Below are 18,453 nucleotides of genomic sequence, written 5' to 3' on the forward strand. Positions count from 1 at the left end.
TGCTCCACACACGTTGTCTTTGGGGTAGACATAAACAGAATCCTGAATATGAAGTCTCTACCTTAAGAATTGACTGAATGACACATGGTTGAGTTGCGTAATTTTCACTATCTGCTGGTTGGCCATATGACAATAGCTCTAGGCAGTTTTTAACAACTTCCGGTTGTCACAGGAAGCTCTTGCTCCACACACGTTGTCTTTCGGATAGACATAAACAGAATCCTGAATATGAAGTCTCTAACGTAAGAAGTGACTGAATGACAGATGGTTGAGTTGCGTGATTTTCACTATTTGCAGGTTATATGACAATAGCTCTAGGCTGTTTTTAACCACTTCCGGTTGTCACAGGAAGCTCTTGCTCAACACACGGTGTCTTTGGGGTAGACATAAACAGAATCCTGAATATGAAGTCTCTACCTTAAGAATTGACTGAATGACAAATGGTTGAGTTGCGTGATTTTCACAACCTGCTGGTTGGCCATATGACAATAGCTCTAGGCAGTTTTTAACAACTTCCGGTTGTCACAGGAAGCTCTTGCTCCACACACGTTGTCTTTGGGGTAGACATAACAGAATCCTGAATATGAAGTCTCTACCTTAAGAATTGACTGAATGACAGATGGTTGAATTGCGTGATTTTCACTATGTGCGTTTTATATGACAATAGCTCTAGGCTGTTTTTAACCACTTCCGGTTGTCACAGGAAGATCTTGCTAAACACACATTGTCTTTGGGGTAGACATAAACAGAATCCTGAATATGAAGTCTCTACCTTAAGAATTGACTGAATGACACATGGTTGAGTTGCGTGATTTTCACTATCTGCTGGTTGGCCATATGACAATAGCTCTGGGCTGTTTTTAACAACTTCCGGTTGTCACAGGAAGCTCTTGCTCCACACACGTTGTCTTTCGGGTAGACATAAACAGAATCCTGAATATGAAGTCTCTAACATAAGAAGTGACTGAATGACAGATGGTTGAGTTGCGTGATTTTCACTATTTGCAGGTTATATGACAATAGCTCTAGGCTGTTTTTAACCACTTCCGGTTGTCACAGGAAGCTCTTGCTCAACACACGGTGTCTTTGGGGTAGACATAAACAGAATCCTGAATATGAAGTTTCTACCTTAAGAATTGACTGAATGACAAATGGTTGAGTTGTGTGATTTTCACAATCTGCTGGTTGGCCATATGACAATAGCTCTAGGCTGTTTTTAACCACTTCCGGATGTCACAGGAAGCTCTTACTCAACACACGTTGTCTTTTGGGTAGACATAAACAGAATCCTGAATATGAAGTCTCTAATGTAAGAATTGACTGAATGACACATGGTTGAGTTGCGTGATTTTCACTATCTGCTGGTTGGCCATATGACAATAGCTCTAGGCTGTTTTTAACCACTTCCGGATGTCACAGGAAGCTCTTACTCAACACACGTTGTCTTTTGGGTAGACATAAACAGAATCCTGAATATGAAGTCTCTACCTTAAGAATTGACTGAATGACACATGGTTGAGTTGCGTGATTTTCACAATCTGCTGGTTGGCCATATGACAATAGCTCTAGGCTGTTTTTAACAACTTCTGGTTGTCACAGGAAGATCTTGCTAAACACACATTGTCTTTGGGGTAGACATAAACAGAATCCTGAATATGAAGTCTCTACCTTAAGAATTGACTGAATGACACATGGTTGAGTTGCGTGATTTTCACTGTCTGCAGGTTGGCCATATGACAATAGCTCTAGGCTGTTTTTAACCACTTCCGGTTGACACAGGAAGCTCTTGCTCCACACATGTTGTCTTTGGGGTAGACATAAACAGAATCCTGAATAGGAAGTCTCTAACGTAAGAAGTGACTGAATGACAGATGGTTGAGTTGCATGGTTTTCACTATATGCAGGTTATATGACAATAGCTCTAGGCTGTTTTTAACCACTTCCGGTTGTCACAGGAAGCTCTTGCTCAAAACACGTTGTCTTTGGGGTAGACATAAACAGAATCCTGAATATGAAGTCTCTACCTTAAGAATTGACTGAATGACACATGGTTGAGTTGCGTGATTTTCACTATCTGCTGGTTGGCCATATGACAATAGCTCTAGGCTGTTTTTAACCACTTCCGGTTGTCACAGGAAGCTCTTGCTCCACACACGTTGTCTTTGGGGTAGACATAAACAGAATCCTGAATATGAAGTCTCTAATGTAAGAAGTGACTGAATGACAGATGGTTGAGTTGCGTGATTTTCACTATGTGCAGGTTATATGACAATAGCTCTAGGCTGTTTTTAACCACTTCCGGTTGTCACAGGAAGCTCTTGCTCAACACACGTTGTCTTTGGGGTAGACATAAACAGAATCCTGAATATGAAGTCTCTACCTTAAGAATTGACTGAATGACACATGGTTGAGTTGCGTGATTTTCACTGTCTGCAGGTTGGCCATATGACAATAGCTCTAGGCTGTTTTTAACCACTTCCGGTTGACACAGGAAGCTCTTGCTCCACACACGTTGTCTTTGGGGTAGACATAAACAGAATCCTGAATAGGAAGTCTCTAACGTAAGAAGTGACTGAATGACAGATGGTTGAGTTGCATGGTTTTCACTATATGCAGGTTATATGACAATAGCTCTAGGCTGTTTTTAACCACTTCCGGTTGTCACAGGAAGCTCTTGCTCAAAACACGTTGTCTTTGGGGTAGACATAAACAGAATCCTGAATATGAAGTCTCTACCTTAAGAATTGACTGAATGACACATGGTTGAGTTGCGTGATTTTCACTATCTGCTGGTTGGCCATATGACAATAGCTCTAGGCTGTTTTTAACCACTTCCGGTTGTCACAGGAAGCTCTTGCTCCACACACGTTGTCTTTGGGGTAGACATAAACAGAATCCTGAATATGAAGTCTCTAATGTAAGAAGTGACTGAATGACAGATGGTTGAGTTGCGTGATTTTCACTATGTGCAGGTTATATGACAATAGCTCTAGGCTGTTTTTAACCACTTCCGGTTGTCACAGGAAGCTCTTGCTCAACACACGTTGTCTTTGGGGTAGACATAAACAGAATCCTGAATATGAAGTCTCTACCTTAAGAATTGACTGAATGACACATGGTTGAGTTGCGTGATTTTCACAATCTGCTGGTTGGCCATATGACAATAGCTCTAGGCTGTTTTTAACCACTTCCGGTTGACAAAGGAAGCTCTTGCTCCACACACGTTGTCTTTGGGGTAGACATAAACAGAATCCTGAATAGGAAGTCTCTAACGTAAGAAGTGACTGAATGACAGATGGTTGAGTTGCATGGTTTTCACTATATGCAGGTTATATGACAATAGCTCTAGGCTGTTTTTAACCACTTCCGGTTGTCACAGGAAGCTCTTGCTCAACACACGTTGTCTTTGGGGTAGACATAAACAGAATCCTGAATATGAAGTCTCTACCTTAAGAATTGACTGAATGACACATGGTTGAGTTGGATGATTTTCACAATCTGCTGGTTGGCCATATGACAATAGCTCTAGGCTGTTTTTAACAACTTCCGGGTGTCACAGGAAGCTCTTGCTCCACACACGTTGTCTTTGGGGTAGACATAAACAGAATCCTGAATATGAAGTCTCTACCTTAAGAATTGACTGAATGACACATGGTTGAGTTGCGTGATTTTCACTATCTGCTGGTTGGCCATATGACAATAGCTCTAGGCTGTTTTTAACAACTTCCGGTTGTCACAGGAAGCTCTTGCTCCACACACGTTGTCTTTGGGGTAGACATAAACAGAATCCTGAATATGAAGTCTCTACCGTAAGAAGTTACTGAATGACAGATGGTTGAGTTGCGTGATTTTCACTATGTACAGGTTATATGACAATAGCTCTAGGCTGTTTTTAACCACTTCCGGTTGTCACAGGAAGATCTTGCTAAACACACATTGTCTTTGGGGTAGACATAAACAGAATCCTGAATATGAAGTCTCTACCTTAAGAATTGACTGAATGACACATGGTTGAGTTGCGTGATTTTCACTGTATGCAGGTTGGCCATATGACAATAGCTCTAGGCTGTTTTTAACCACTTCCGGTTGACACAGGAAGCTCTTGCTCCACACACGTTGTCTTTGGGGTAGACATAAACAGAATCCTGAATATGAAGTCTCTACCTTAAGAATTGACTGAATGACACATGGTTGAGTTGCGTAATTTTCACTATCTGCTGGTTGGCCATATGACAATAGCTCTAGGCAGTTTTTAACAACTTCCGGTTGTCACAGGAAGCTCTTGCTCCACACACGTTGTCTTTCGGATAGACATAAACAGAATCCTGAATATGAAGTCTCTAACGTAAGAAGTGACTGAATGACAGATGGTTGAGTTGCGTGATTTTCACTATTTGCAGGTTATATGACAATAGCTCTAGGCTGTTTTTAACCACTTCCGGTTGTCACAGGAAGCTCTTGCTCAACACACGGTGTCTTTGGGGTAGACATAAACAGAATCCTGAATATGAAGTCTCTACCTTAAGAATTGACTGAATGACAAATGGTTGAGTTGCGTGATTTTCACAATCTGCTGGTTGGCCATATGACAATAGCTCTAGGCAGTTTTTAACAACTTCCGGTTGTCACAGGAAGCTCTTGCTCCACACACGTTGTCTTTGGGGTAGACATAACAGAATCCTGAATATGAAGTCTCTACCTTAAGAATTGACTGAATGACAGATGGTTGAATTGCGTGATTTTCACTATGTGCGTTTTATATGACAATAGCTCTAGGCTGTTTTTAACCACTTCCGGTTGTCACAGGAAGATCTTGCTAAACACACATTGTCTTTGGGGTAGACATAAACAGAATCCTGAATATGAAGTCTCTACCTTAAGAATTGACTGAATGACACATGGTTGAGTTGCGTGATTTTCACTATCTGCTGGTTGGCCATATGACAATAGCTCTGGGCTGTTTTTAACAACTTCCGGTTGTCACAGGAAGCTCTTGCTCCACACACGTTGTCTTTCGGGTAGACATAAACAGAATCCTGAATATGAAGTCTCTAACATAAGAAGTGACTGAATGACAGATGGTTGAGTTGCGTGATTTTCACTATTTGCAGGTTATATGACAATAGCTCTAGGCTGTTTTTAACCACTTCCGGTTGTCACAGGAAGCTCTTGCTCAACACACGGTGTCTTTGGGGTAGACATAAACAGAATCCTGAATATGAAGTTTCTACCTTAAGAATTGACTGAATGACAAATGGTTGAGTTGTGTGATTTTCACAATCTGCTGGTTGGCCATATGACAATAGCTCTAGGCTGTTTTTAACCACTTCCGGATGTCACAGGAAGCTCTTACTCAACACACGTTGTCTTTTGGGTAGACATAAACAGAATCCTGAATATGAAGTCTCTAATGTAAGAATTGACTGAATGACACATGGTTGAGTTGCGTGATTTTCACTATCTGCTGGTTGGCCATATGACAATAGCTCTGGGCTGTTTTTAACAACTTCCGGTTGTCACAGGAAGCTCTTGCTCCACACACGTTGTCTTTCGGGTAGACATAAACAGAATCCTGAATATGAAGTCTCTAACATAAGAAGTGACTGAATGACAGATGGTTGAGTTGCGTGATTTTCACTATTTGCAGGTTATATGACAATAGCTCTAGGCTGTTTTTAACCACTTCCGGTTGTCACAGGAAGCTCTTGCTCAACACACGGTGTCTTTGGGGTAGACATAAACAGAATCCTGAATATGAAGTTTCTACCTTAAGAATTGACTGAATGACAAATGGTTGAGTTGTGTGATTTTCACAATCTGCTGGTTGGCCATATGACAATAGCTCTAGGCTGTTTTTAACCACTTCCGGTTGTCACAGGAAGCTCTTGCTCAACACACGTTGTCTTTGGGGTAGACATAAACAGAATCCTGAATATGAAGTCTCTACCTTAAGAATTGACTGAATGACACATGGTTGAGTTGCGTGATTTTCACAATCTGCTGGTTGGCCATATGACAATAGCTCTAGGCTGTTTTTAACCACTTCCGGTTGACAAAGGAAGCTCTTGCTCCACACACGTTGTCTTTGGGGTAGACATAAACAGAATCCTGAATAGGAAGTCTCTAACGTAAGAAGTGACTGAATGACAGATGGTTGAGTTGCATGGTTTTCACTATATGCAGGTTATATGACAATAGCTCTAGGCTGTTTTTAACCACTTCCGGTTGTCACAGGAAGCTCTTGCTCAACACACGTTGTCTTTGGGGTAGACATAAACAGAATCCTGAATATGAAGTCTCTACCTTAAGAATTGACTGAATGACACATGGTTGAGTTGCATGATTTTCACAATCTGCTGGTTGGCCATATGACAATAGCTCTAGGCTGTTTTTAACAACTTCCGGGTGTCACAGGAAGCTCTTGCTCCACACACGTTGTCTTTGGGGTAGACATAAACAGAATCCTGAATATGAAGTCTCTACCTTAAGAATTGACTGAATGACACATGGTTGAGTTGCGTGATTTTCACTATCTGCTGGTTGGCCATATGACAATAGCTCTAGGCTGTTTTTAACAACTTCCGGTTGTCACAGGAAGCTCTTGCTCCACACACGTTGTCTTTGGGGTAGACATAAACAGAATCCTGAATATGAAGTCTCTACCGTAAGAAGTTACTGAATGACAGATGGTTGAGTTGCGTGATTTTCACTATGTACAGGTTATATGACAATAGCTCTAGGCTGTTTTTAACCACTTCCGGTTGTCACAGGAAGATCTTGCTAAACACACATTGTCTTTGGGGTAGACATAAACAGAATCCTGAATATGAAGTCTCTACCTTAAGAATTGACTGAATGACACATGGTTGAGTTGCGTAATTTTCACTATCTGCTGGTTGGCCATATGACAATAGCTCTAGGCAGTTTTTAACAACTTCCGGTTGTCACAGGAAGCTCTTGCTCCACACACGTTGTCTTTCGGATAGACATAAACAGAATCCTGAATATGAAGTCTCTAACGTAAGAAGTGACTGAATGACAGATGGTTGAGTTGCGTGATTTTCACTATTTGCAGGTTATATGACAATAGCTCTAGGCTGTTTTTAACCACTTCCGGTTGTCACAGGAAGGTCTTGCTCAACACACGGTGTCTTTGGGGTAGACATAAACAGAATCCTGAATATGAAGTCTCTACCTTAAGAATTGACTGAATGACAAATGGTTGAGTTGCGTGATTTTCACAATCTGCTGGTTGGCCATATGACAATAGCTCTAGGCAGTTTTTAACAACTTCCGGTTGTCACAGGAAGCTCTTGCTCCACACACGTTGTCTTTGGGGTAGACATAACAGAATCCTGAATATGAAGTCTCTACCTTAAGAATTGACTGAATGACAGATGGTTGAATTGCGTGATTTTCACTATGTGCGTTTTATATGACAATAGCTCTAGGCTGTTTTTAACCACTTCCGGTTGTCACAGGAAGATCTTGCTAAACACACATTGTCTTTGGGGTAGACATAAACAGAATCCTGAATATGAAGTCTCTACCTTAAGAATTGACTGAATGACACATGGTTGAGTTGCGTGATTTTCACTATCTGCTGGTTGGCCATATGACAATAGCTCTGGGCTGTTTTTAACAACTTCCGGTTGTCACAGGAAGCTCTTGCTCCACACACGTTGTCTTTCGGGTAGACATAAACAGAATCCTGAATATGAAGTCTCTAACATAAGAAGTGACTGAATGACAGATGGTTGAGTTGCGTGATTTTCACTATTTGCAGGTTATATGACAATAGCTCTAGGCTGTTTTTAACCACTTCCGGTTGTCACAGGAAGCTCTTGCTCAACACACGGTGTCTTTGGGGTAGACATAAACAGAATCCTGAATATGAAGTTTCTACCTTAAGAATTGACTGAATGACAAATGGTTGAGTTGTGTGATTTTCACAATCTGCTGGTTGGCCATATGACAATAGCTCTAGGCTGTTTTTAACCACTTCCGGATGTCACAGGAAGCTCTTACTCAACACACGTTGTCTTTTGGGTAGACATAAACAGAATCCTGAATATGAAGTCTCTACCTGTAAGAATTGACTGAATGACAGATGGTTGAATTGCGTGATTTTCACTATGTGCGTTTTATATGACAATAGCTCTAGGCTGTTTTTAACCACTTCCGGTTGTCACAGGAAGCTCTTGCTAAACACACGTTGTCTTTGGGGTAGACATAAACAGAATCCTGAATATGAAGTCTCTACCTTAAGAATTGACTGAATGACAGATGGTTGAATTGCGTGATTTTCACTATGTGCGTTTTATATGACAATAGCTCTAGGCTGTTTTTAACCACTTCCGGTTGTCACAGGAAGCTCTTGCTAACCACACATTGTCTTTGGGGTAGAAATAAACAGAATCCTGAATATGAATTGATTTTCACTATCTGCAGGTTGGCCATATCACAATAGCTCTAGGCTGTTTTTAACAACTTCCGGTTGCTCCAGGAACCTTAGAATCGACACAAGTAGACCTCACAGTAACCTGATGGATTGTTATAGAAGACAGGTTCAGAAGCCATTCATAACCCACATAGGCTTCAGGTTGAATTTTAGAGAATAGTCAATGTATTCCAATAGGGAGAGAAGTCATTGCACACTGTTTGATCTAAACACCTTCTTTTCACTGTGAAGGGTTAATGCCACAGGGTCAAGGTTAGGCTTGCACAGATTGGGAGGACCTCGGGAACGCTCCTGAGGTTGAATTGTGCTTTTAACCCTAACGGTTCTCTCACTGTCACCCAAAAGCACTTGACATATTGGTGCAGGCATCATTTTGGGCCTAGTTTTCTCACAGTCGCTGTGCTCAGACCGAGCGAGCTACGGTCAAGCTTGGCGTTTCGTTGAACTCGTCTCAGCCTAGAGATAATGGTAATGCCATTGCAGGCTCTTTGTGTCTTTAAGCACCGCACTGTGTCACTCCGTCCTTGCTGTGTGTGTGTGTGTGAGAGAGCTTTTCTTTGACATCTGATGTTATAAATGACTGATTTACAGTTCTTGAGGGTTGCCTAGTCACACATATGAAGTTGTGGAAAGATCTGACCTTTTTAACCCTTCAAAACAGCCCCTATAACACCATTTTAAGGCACTTCTGGTTGACACAGGAAGCTGAACGTTAGGCTCTTATAGAATATTGAGTTTTAGGTCTTTCTGTTAAGAACTGACTTATTTACAGAGGGTTGAACAAGTGTGTGTTGTTTCAGAAAATCACAGAAAATCACAGAAATCTTGCAGAGCTCCGAAACCCGCCTTAACGGACTCATCTGAACACGCTGCAACTGGATCTGTAACTTTTTTGGAAAAAAACCTCCTATTGTTGAATATCACCAATGTGCCATTGTACAATTTCTCTGAAATGAACATTGGTAAATGCATGGTTCCTTTTCTCCTGACACCGTAGGCTCATGTAGTTTGATGTGAAGCGGTCAAATGAGCACTCTATTTTCCTGTTTGACTTTCAATCCCAGAAAAATAGCCTTAACTCGAAAAGCGTCGAGGCCTCGACTCCATCCTGTTCGGGGCCAACTGCCCATTATGCCAAACCCACGCTGACCGAGTTTCGTCTCCGAATTCTTTTCCGTTTAGGAGAAAAAGCCGCGTCGTGATCGGTGATATACGTTACGTTGGCAATATGATTCCGTTCGCCCTCCCGTGGAATAATCCGGGACTGCAAAGAAATGACCAAAATTTGAAAATTTTATTAAACGGAAACGGAAGGTCCGAGAGACTCCGTTCGATGACTTCCTGGAATATCTGGCCCCTGTGAGCGGCCCGACGCCGTCCGCGGATTTATCGGACGTAGTCGGACGTCTAGTAAGGGAGCGTACATTTGCAATATGGACTTTCTCACTAACCATACGGCTTGCGCACTTGAGTTCATGTATGACAGGACCACAGTGGAGAAGGTGAAAAGCTTCAAGTTCCTTGCCGTACACATCACTGACAATCTGAAATGATCCACCCAAACAGGCAGTGTGGTGAAGGCCTCTTCAACCTCAGAAGGCTAAAGAAATTCGGCTTGGCCCCTAAGACTTTCACACATTTTTACAGATCTACAATGGAGAGCATTCTGTTGGACTGTATGGCAACTGCACTGCCCGCAACCGCAGAGCTCTCCAGATGGTGGTGTCCAACACATCACCAGGGGCACACTGCCTGCCCTCCAGGACACATACAGCACCCAATGTCACAGGAAGGCCAAAAAGATCAAGAACAACCTTGAGCATATCGTAATGCTTTTCTCCACTACAACACCAGATTCCTGTCGTAAGCCCTGGACAATTACTCCTGATCATCACAGCTAGCCAGCTGCCACCGAGTGGCCCAGCCCTGAAACTAGCCTTGAGCCAGGCCCTTCTCCCGGCCTGCTCAGTGGACCCTACGATCACTTGGCTACACAGCTGATGCCTCCCGGAAGCTTCACTAACACGACTACAATCCACTACACCACCGGATTCTTTCCGTAAGCTCTGGACCTTTGCATCAGATCATCACTGCTAGCTAGCTGCTACTGAGTGGCTATAGTGGCTAACGCCCTTGTCCCGAAGCTAGCACCAGTTTGCTGCGAGCCAGGCGCATCTCCCGGCTACCAAACTAAATTACTCCAGCTACAATACCTCTTTTGCCAACTGGCCTGGACCCTTTGTCGACATGGAGCCCCGCCGTTCCATCTCGACTGGTCTGCCGACGTAATTCCATCCGTTCTGCCCTCAACCGGCCTTTGCCGGACGTCGGAGCAGATGCTTCTACTAGCCCCGGCCAGCTAACTTTTTTTTGAACGTCATGTCTCCCGCTTGCTAGCCTAGTAACGACTACCTAGCAGCTTCCCTGTTTCATCTATTGCTGTTCACTGGACCCTATGATCACTTGGCTACATAACTGATGCCTGCTGGACTGTTCATTAATCACGGTACTCCATTTTGTTTATCTGTCGTCCTCAGCCTCGAACTCAGGTCCTGTTTGTAGTTAACCGACCCTCTCTGCCCATTCATCGCCATTTTACCTGTTGTTGTTCTCTTAGCTGATTAGCTGTTGTTGTCTAACCCGTTGTTGTCTTAGCTAGCTATCCCAATCAACACCTGTGATTGCTTTATGCCTCGCTTTATGTCTCTCTCTAATGTCAATATGCCTTGTATACTGTTGTTTAGGATAGTTAGCATTGTTTTAGTTCACTGCAGAGCCGCTAGTACCACTCAACATGCATCAGATACCTATTTTGTCCCACCTCGCACACTTGCGGTGACCTAACCTAGCATAACTAGTGCGTCCAGAGATGCAACCTCTATTATCTTCACTCAATGCCTAGGTTTACCTCCACTGTACCTGCATCCTACCATACATGAAGGGAACATTTTGGTATTTGCTGTATGATTAGTGAGGAAGTCCATATTGCAAATGTACGGTCCCTTAACCTGTTGGGGCTCGGGGGCAGTATTGAGACATTTTGAAAAAAATATGTGCCCATTTTTAACTGCCTCCTACACCAACTCAGAAGCTAGGATATGCATATTATTAACACATTCGGATAGAAAACACTCTGAATTTTCTAAAACAGTTTGAATGGTGTCTGTAAGTATAACAAAACTCATATTGCAGGCAAAAACCTGTGAAAAATAGATTAAAAAAAATGTGAATTTTGTGACTGTACTATTTAGTGTCATTGTTTTATAGATACCATAGTGAGAAAGGATTCATTTCGCAACACCTACGGCTTCCACTAGATGTCAACGATCTTTATAAAGTTGTTTGAAGCGTCTATGATAAACAGAGAGCAAATTAGAATCCAAGGAAGTTGACATGTCATCACTTCATTTTTTTGCGCCTGCGCATAAATCTGAGAAACGTGAGTTTGTCATCATTTTTTATCTAGACATAGGATAGGTTGTGTGAAAATATTACTGATGTTTAACGTTAAAAATGGACCAAAAGATTAATGCTAAACAACATTTGACATGTTTGAACGAACATAAATAGATTATTTACTAGGTTTTTTTTAGCTTTTCGGCGTGATTTTACCAGCCCCCCAACCACGTTTTGTGGGAGCATAATGAACGCTAAGTACTTGGTGTTATTTGGACATAAATTATGAACTTTGTCAAAAGAAAACACATTTGTTCCGGACCTGGAATGCCTTCCGGACCTGGGATCCTGCCTTCTGATGGAGATAATCAAAGGTAAGGGGGTATTTACAATGTTATTATCGATTTTAGATGATGCTAACTGTATAGCATAGCCTGTTGTTCTTAGCATAGCACCCCGTTTATTGCAAAATGTGATTTCCCAGTAAAGTTATTTTGAGATCTGGCCATTCGGTAGCAATTACGAGATGATAATATATTATTCTTTGAATGACAATATTATAATTTACCAATGTTGTCGAATAGTATGTTATGTTCACCGGAAGCATTTCAGAGAAGAAAAAAATCTGAATTTCACGCTACTGTAAAATGCTGTTTTTGGATATAAATATGAACTTGATGGAACAAAAAATGCATGTATTGTATAACATAATGTCCTAGGAGTGTCATCTGATGGAGATTGACAAAGGTTAGTGCATAATTCTAGCTGGTTTCTGCTTTTGGTGAAGCCTGACCTTGAATTGAAAATGGATGTTTGTACTTTTGTGGCTATGTACTGTCCTAACATAATCTAACTTTATGCTTTTGCCGTAAAGCCTCTTTGAAAATCGAACAATGTGGTTAGATTAAGGAGATGTTTATCTTTTAAATTGTGTAAAATAGTTGATGGTTTGAGAAATTGAAGTTATTAGATTTTTGATGTTTTGAATTTCCAGCCTTGTTAGCAATCCCGACTCGGGGTTCATTGCTAACCTGTAGCCCCAACAGGTTAATAGACGTCCGCGAACGTTTGTAAATCACACGGACGGCGTCGGGCCGTGCACCGGGGCCGGATCTTCTGGGAAGACATCGAACGGAGTCTCTCGGACATTCGGTTTCCATTTTATAACATTTTTACAATTTTGGTCATTTCTCACCTGTCCCGGATTATACCACAGGAGGGCGAATGGAATCATATTGCAAATGTAACCTCTATGGGCTAGGTGGGACGCTTGCGTCCCACCTACTCAACAGCCAGTGTAATCCCGTGGCGCGTTATTCAAATTCCTCAAAAATGCAAAAACTTCAATTTTTCAAACATATGACTATTTTACACCATTTTAAAGACAAGACTCTCGTTAATCTAACCACACTGTCCGATTTCAAAAAGGCTTTACAACGAAAGCAAAACATTAGATTATGTCAGCAGAGTACCCAGCCAGAAATAATCAGACACCCATTTTTCAAGCTAGCATATAATGTCACATAAACCCAAACCACAGCTAAATGTAGCACTAACCTTTGATGATCTTCATCAGATGACAACCCTAGGACATTATGTTATACAATACATGCATGTTTTGTTCAATCAAGTTCATATTTATATCAAAAAACAGCTTTTTACATTAGCATGTGACTAGCATGTGACTAGCATTCCCACCGAACACTGCCGGTGAATTTACTAAATTACTCACGATAAACGTTCACAAAAACCATAACAATTATTTTAAGAATTATAGATACAGAACTCCTCTATGGACTCGATATGTCCGAATTTAAAATAGCTTTTTGGTGAAAGCACATTTTGCAATATTCTCAGTAGATAGCCCGGCATCACAGGGTAGGCTATTTAGACACCCAGCATGTTTAGCACTCACCAAAGTCAGATTTACTATACGAAAAATGTTTTTACCTTTGCTGTCTTCGTCAGAATGCACTCCCAGGACTTCTACTTCAATAACAAATGTTGGTTTGGTCCCAAATAATCCATTGTTATATCCAAATAGCGGCGTTTTGTTCGTGCGTTCAAGACACTATCCGAAAGGGTAAATAAGGGTGACGAGCATGGCGCAATTTGTGACCAAAAAATTCTAAATATTCCATTACCGTACTTCGAAGCATGTCAACCGCTGTTTAAAATCAATTTTTATGCCATTTTTCTCATAAAAAAGCGATAATATTCCGACCGGGAATCTGCGTTTAGGTAAACAGACGAAAGAAAATAAAGCATGGGGTCGACGCGGGCACGCGCCTAAGCCCAGAGTACTCTGATCGGCCACTTGCCAAACGCGATAGTGTTTCAGCCAGAGGCTGCCTCGATATCGTTCAGCTTTTTCCCGGGCTCTGAGAGCCTATGGGAGCCGTAGGAAGTGTCACGTTATAGCAAAGCTCCTCAGTCTTCAATAAAAAGAGCCAAGATGAAACACAACTTGTCAGACAGGCCACTTCCTGCATGGAATCTTCTCAGGTTTTGGCCTGCCATATGAGTTCCGTTATACTCACAGACACCATTCAAACAGTTTTAGAAACTTTAGGATGTTTTCTATCCAAAGCCAATAATTATATGCATATTGTAGTTACTGGGCAGGAGTAGTAACCAGATTAAATCGGGTACGTTTTTTATCCGGCCGTGTCAATACTGCCCCCTAGCCCTAACAGGTTAACAAACATCACCAATCACGACGTGGCCTTTTCACCTAAACAGAAAAGACTTCGAAGATGAAACTTGGTGAGCATTGGTTTGGCATAATGGGCAGTTGGCCCCGAACAAGATGGAGTCGAGGCCTCAACGCTTTTTGAGTTAACCTCTTACATCTAGATGTGCCACTAGCGGAACGCCTCGCCAATATCCAATGATAGAGCGTGACGCGAATTACAAACACCTCAGAAATCCAAAAACGTCCATTTTTTCAAACATATTACTATTTTACACCATTTTAAAGACAAGACTCTCCTTTATCTAACCACATTGTCCGATTTCAAAAAGGCTTTACAATGAAAGCAAAACATTGGATTGTCAGGAGAGTACCCAGCCAGAAATAATCACACACCCATTTTTCAAGCTAGCATATAATGTCACAAAAACCAAAACCACAGCTAAATGCAACACTAACCTTTGATGATCTTCATCAGATGACACTCCTAGGACATTATGTTAACCTGTTGGGGCTAGGGGGCAGTATTTTCACGGCTGGATAAAAAAACGTACCCGATTTAATCTGGTTACTAATCCTACCCAGTAACTAGAATATGCATATACTTATTATATATGGATAGAAAACACCCTAAAGTTTCTAAAACTGTTTGAATGGTGTCTGTGAGTATAACAGAACTCATTTGGCAGGCAAAACCCTGAGACATTTTCTGACAGGAAGTGGATACCTGATGTGTTGAATTACCTTTAAGCCTATGCCATTGAAACACACAGGGGTTGATTAATGTTTTGGCACTTCCTATTGCTTCCACTAGATGTCACCAGCCTTTACAAAGTGTTTTGAGTCTTTTACTGTGAGATCTGACCGAACAAGAGCCTTGGAACGGTGATGGCCGATTAGACTATGGCGCGCGAGTTCATGTTGGGTACCCTCGTTCCAATACGTTATAAAAGACAATGCATTCGTCCACCTTGAATATTATTCATGTTCTGGTTAAAAAAGGCACTCATGATTTATGCTATACAACGTTTGATATGTTTGAACGAACGTAAATATATTTTTTCCCCTCGTTCATGACGAGAAGTCCGGCTGGCTTAGATCATGTGCTAACAACACGGAGCTTTTTGGACATAAATGATGAGCTTTTTTGAACAAAACTACATTCGTTATGGACCTGGGATTCCTGGAAGTGACATCTGATGAAGAGAATCAAAGGTAATGGATTATTTACATAGTATTTTCGATTTTAGATCTCTCCAACATGGCCGTTTGTCTGTATAGCAAAGCGTATTTTTCTGGGCGCAGTGCTCAGATTATTGCAAAGTGTGATTTCCCAGTAAGGTTATTTTTAAATCTGGCAAGTTGATTGCGTTCAAGAGATGTAAATCTATAATTCTTTAAATGACAATATAATATTTTACCAATGTTTTCTAATTTTAAGTATTTAATTTGTGGTGCTGACTTGACTGCCGGTTATTGGAGGGAAACGATTTCCTGAACATCAACGCCATAGTAAACCGCTGTTTTTGTATATAAATATAAACTTGATAGAACTAAAAATGCATTTATTGTCTAACATAATGTCCTAGGAGTGTCATCTGATGGAGATTGTAAAAGGTTAGTGCATCATTTTAGCTGGTTTTATGGTTTTGGTGACGCCTGTCTTTGAATTGACAAAACATTACACACAGCTATTGTCAATGTACTCTCCTAACATAATCTAACTTTATGCTTTCGCCGTAAAACCTTTTTGAAATCGGAAAACGTGGTTAGATTAAGGAGATGTTTATCTTTCAAAGGCTGTAAGATAGTTGCATGTTTGAAAAATTTGAATTTTGACATTTATTTGGTTTCAAATTTGCCGCTCTTGAAATGCACCTGCTGTTGATAGGGTGCACCACGGGTGGCACGCTAGCGTCCCACATAGCCCCAAGAAGTTAAAGTAGTTGGCAATATCAGTCGGTTTTGTGATGAATGAGCCATCTGATTCAATGAATGATGGAGCTGAGTTTGCCTTTTTTCCCCAAATTTCATTGAAAGTAAAAAGATTTGGAGCGCTGTCATTCTTTGTTATTTATCTTTGTTTCAGTGTAGTTTCTTCTTATTCCGTCACCTGATTTCTCAATTTGCAATACGCTTGCCAATCTGTTGTGCAGCCAGACGTATTTACCTTTCCTTTTGCCTCATCCCTCTCAACTATAGAATTTTTCAATTCCTCATCAATCCACAGGGATTTAACAGTTTTCAGTTATTTTCTTAATGGGTGAGAGCTTATTAGTAACTGGAATAAGTACTTTCATAAATGTGTCAAGTGCAGCATCTGGTTGCTCCTCATTACACACCACAGACCAGCAAATATTATTTACATCAACAACATAGGAATCACTACAAAATGTTTTGTATGACCTCTTATACACTATATTAAGCCCAGCCTTTGGAACTTTGTGTAACGGCTGTCGTAGAGAGGGGACCAAAAGCATGTTGATTGCTCATGATGAATATTTGTTATAACTCAGAATACTAAAGAAAAAATAACAAAGAGAAAACGAAAGCGCACAGTTCTGTCATGTACAGAAAACTAAACAGAAGACAACTACCCACAACCACAGGTGGAAAAAACCCTACTTAATTATGATCTCCAATCAGAGACAACGAGGACCAGCTGCCTCTAATTGGAGATCACCCCCCCCCCAAAAAAAACATAGAAATAGAAAAACTAGAACCTAAACATAGATATACAAAACATAGAAAAACACAAAACACCCCTTGTCACGCCCTGACCTACTGTATCATAGAAAATAACATCTTACTAACACTTTGGTTTTCCTAGATATGGCTACTCTATTGTGATCACTACAGCCGATAGATCTGGATACTGCTTTCAAGTAAATTTCTGCAACATTAGTAAAGATGTGATCAATACATGTTGATGATTTCATTCCTGTGCGGTTTGTAACTACCCTGGTAGGTTGACTGATAACCTGAACCAGGTTGTATGCACTGGTTACAGATTGAAGCTTTTTCTTAAGTGGGCAGCTTGATGAAATATTTAAATCACCCCAAAAAATATACCTCTTTGTTGATATCACATAAATTATCAAGCATTTCACACGTTGTCATGACTTGCCCTCCTGGACGGGTAACCTCTCTTGGGTATGTGGGACGTTATCGTCCCACCTGCGGGTCACACTATTCAACAGCCAAATAGCAAAATAGCAAAAATAATAATATAATATAAAAATAGCCAAATAGCAGGGCGCCAAATTCAAAACAACAAAAATCTCATAATTCAAATTTCTCACACATACAAGTATTTTACACCATTTTAAAGATAGTCTTCTTGTTAATCCAACCACATTGTCCGATTTCAAAGAGGCTTTACGGTGAAAGCATAGCATTAGATTATGTTAGGACATCCCCTTGACAAGAAAACACAGCCATTTTCCAAGCAAGGAGAGGTGTCACAAAAAACAGAAATACAGCTAAAATTAATCACTAACCTTTGATGATCTTCATCAGATGGCACTTGTAGGACTTCATGTTACACAATACATGTATGTTTTGCTCGATAAAGTTCATATTTATATCCAAAAACCCCATTTTACATTGGCGTGTAATGTTCAGAAATGTTTTGCCTTCCAAAACTTCCGGTGAATGAGCACATCAATTTACAGAAATACTCATCATAAAACGTTGATAAAATATTAAACTGTAATTCAAAGACTTATAGATACACTTCTCCTTAATGCAACCGCTGTGTCAGATTTTAAAAAAACTTTACAGTGAAAGCACACTTTGCAATAATCTGAGTACAGCGTTCAGACACCAAACCAAACCCACCATTTTGTGGAGTCAATAAAACTCAGAAATAATATTATAATCTTCATCAGAATGCACTCCCTGG

The sequence above is a fragment of the Salmo salar genome, chromosome 21, assembly GCF_965601325.2.
Source record: "Salmo salar chromosome 21, fSalSal1, whole genome shotgun sequence".
Taxonomy (NCBI): domain Eukaryota; kingdom Metazoa; phylum Chordata; class Actinopteri; order Salmoniformes; family Salmonidae; genus Salmo; species Salmo salar.